Source organism: Gossypium arboreum, chromosome 4 (genome assembly GCF_025698485.1).
Source record: "Gossypium arboreum isolate Shixiya-1 chromosome 4, ASM2569848v2, whole genome shotgun sequence".
NCBI lineage: Eukaryota > Viridiplantae > Streptophyta > Magnoliopsida > Malvales > Malvaceae > Gossypium > Gossypium arboreum.
In genome coordinates this window covers 90059014-90062489 of record NC_069073.1, presented here as the reverse complement: position 1 = coordinate 90062489, position 3476 = coordinate 90059014, and positions in this window count along the sequence as shown.

The following is a 3476-nucleotide window of genomic DNA, read 5'->3' as shown; positions in this document are numbered from 1 at the left end:
ACAATCGATCTTGGAAGCTTGAAAAACCCTAGCCATGGTTTCTCCTTGCTATATTCGGCCATGGGGTTGAAGATGAACAAAATTGGCTTTTAATTTTGTATTTTAATTCATTTTACCCTAAATGACCAAAATGCCCTTACTACTAAACTTTCCAAAATTCCATCCATGTCCAATTTTTGTCCATAGACTTAGAAATTGGTAAAATTTCTATTTAAGACCTCCTAATTAATATTTCAAAACAATTTCATACTAGAAACTTCTAGAATGCAAGTTTTACAAATTATTCGATTTAGTCCCTAATTTCAATTTAAGCACTTTATGCATAAAATTTCTTCACGAAATTTTCACACAATCATGCAATCATATCATAGACCTTAAAATAATCATAAAATCATTATTTCTATCTCAGATTTTGTGGTCACGAAACCACTATTCCGACTAGACCCAAAATCAGGATATTACATTATATGTGAAATTTAGGTTATTATGTTAGGTTAACGTGCTATTATTGAGTTGGTAATAGAGGATATATTGTAATGACTGAATATGATGGGAGATATATTGTATGTTTCTTTTAAATATGGTTCATGGAATTTGTGCCTTGAATATACATATGTATCTATAATCGATGATTGAATTATCTTTTAGAAAAATATATTTTATATCATGTCTTGGTATTAAAATGTAATCGGCTATACTCTCATTTGACTAGGACTTATTTTGATATATGTGTATTATTTAATATGCTTGTTTTTGGAGAATGGTATACAAATTTCGGTTAGCATTGAAATGATTATGAAAAGTATATAAATGTGAATAAGCATTAGCAGTTTAAATTCCGTTATAATAGCAATGTATGACTATATGTATATACATGGTGTATTGGATTAGTTAATAGCGTGGAATAAATTTGCATTTCATATGTGTTGGACTGTTTATTAAATTGAAAATGTGACTTGTTATAAAGCTTTATTTGAGTGTGTTTGGGTGTCTTTATATTTATATGACCGAATGAATTATAGTTTTTATGTTACCTTGTTTAAGATGATTAAGTTTATTTTATAAGTGATGGCAATGATTTAAAATAAGTTGATATGTACATTTGAATAAAAGTTGGTATGAAATGCTCAATATATTTGATTATTAATTCGGTGATATATTTATATTTATATGAACTATGGCTGATTATAAAATTAATGATTATATATATGTACATGTAGTCTTGGTCTGAGTTTATATCGAAAATAAATCCTAGACTTATAATGACATGTTAATTGTGTTCTTATATATTTTATATGTATGTGTATGTGTTTTTATTGTAGTTGATATGCATATGTGAAGGGCTATAAATTTCATTAGTTATTTGTATATTCAGAATTGTGTTATGCTTAGTAATGCCTCGTAACTCCATACCGGCGACGGAAATGGGTTAGGGGTGTTATAGTCGAGTCGAGGACCATGGGTTGGATGCTGAAATCACCTCCTGAAATTTCGAGTTCCATCTATACTTACGCATAGAATAAACAAATCGTACTGTGAGCGATAACGCTCAGTGGTACTTCCACAATTAAAGATAATACAAAATTAATACTAGCAAATCATTACAATGTGACCAAGCATGCTATCATACCAAGTAATTCCATTATCACACATTGTTATATATATACATATATACATGGCAATTGCATATCAATACATCTATCATTAGCAATAGGTTTCACCAATACATACCATTCATTAAGTATCAACTTAGGTACCATTTAAAACATTCAATACCATATAAGTTTCTAACATTTATACCTTTCATAATAGGAGATTCAAATTCCATAATCAACAAATACCATTTAACCATTCTAATTATTATTCAATTCATTTTCTAGAGTCTATTGATTCATTTGGATTCAACTCAGCCTAAGGGTTGTTTCTAATTATTTTGCATAATGTCTTTTGTTTACTCTCTTTATCACAAACCACATATATGAACACATATAATTCTATATCATCAATTCATTCCATATATTATTTATTAATTCAAAATTCATACTAATTTCACATAATTTACTTCAGTACTATATTCTAGTATCAATCCATTTCCTTACATTTTCAACTTTCCAATTTAAATTATAATGTTACACCCGATGGAACCCTAGTAAAACAAAACCAGATACACGGGTAAACTACTCTACACTAGGTAGCTTGTAAGTGTAACAACTCAATTTCAGTGAAATCGGAACAGTGGTTTCGGGACCACAAATCCAATCCGAAAATAAAATTTATTTTAATTTTATTACATGGTCCGTAATATGTTAGAAATGTCATGTGAAAATTCTGATAATAAAATTTTATCGATTAAGTGCTTAATTACGGGAGGACTAAATCGCATAAAATGCAAAAGTTCAATTCTAGTAGCTAGAAGGATTAAATAGCTATGGAATTCAAAACTTGAGGTCCTTATATGGTAATTAGACTATTAAAGAAAAGTATGTAGATATTTTAGTGACTCATCCATGGACATTTAGAAGAAAAAGGCAAGGACTAAATTGGAAATTGACTTAACTTAATTAATTAAAAGATGATGAAAGAATTATCATCTTATTTTCTCATCATCTTCCCCAAAAATACATGGAAACCCTAGGAGAGAGAGAAGAAACTTTCATGGCTTAATTGGGTAAGTTTTCTTGTCCCGTTATTAGTAATTTTGATATTTTTGAAACTGGGATAGCTTAATCTATCTATTTGGAGGATCAATTTGAAAAGTTATCAAGGTATGGAAATTAGGTCATGGATGACTATGCCGAAAATTTAAAATTTATGGTAGAAAATGAAAGGTTGTTGATAGATAAAAAACTTTTACAAAGTGATTTTTGATGAAAACATGATTTAGGGACTAAAATGTAAATTTGTGATAAATTGATGAAAAATTCTGAAATTTATAGAAAATATGTGCTGTAAATTTCATGTTTAAATTTCGGTTAGGCTTGAAATAGGGAGTAAATTGCATGAATTTCACTTTTCGAGCCTAGGAATGAAATTGGAATTTATGGAAAAGTTAGGGGCAAAATGGTAATTTTTCCTAGGATGTAAATTGAGTCCAAATGAATATGAAATGTATGAAATTGATGATTAAAGTTATTTATATAGATTCGGACAACACAAATTTAAGGTTAGATCGAGGAAAAGGAAAGGTTTCGAATTAGTAGATTATTTACACAAACAAGTGTTGAGGTAAGTTCGTGTAACTTAATGTAGCATGTAAATATGTTAACTTGAATGATATGATTGTATGCAATATGATTTATATTTATGTGAATATTATAAATATGTGAAATGTTTACTTTTTTTAAAATGTTGGAAAAAAGGGTAAAGTCTCATTTGAATATTAAATTTTGATGAATATATGTGCTTTCCTGAAATGAATGAGGTCTTGCAATTGTTGCTGATGGGATTTAGCTCAAACGAATAATCTTATTGATCTC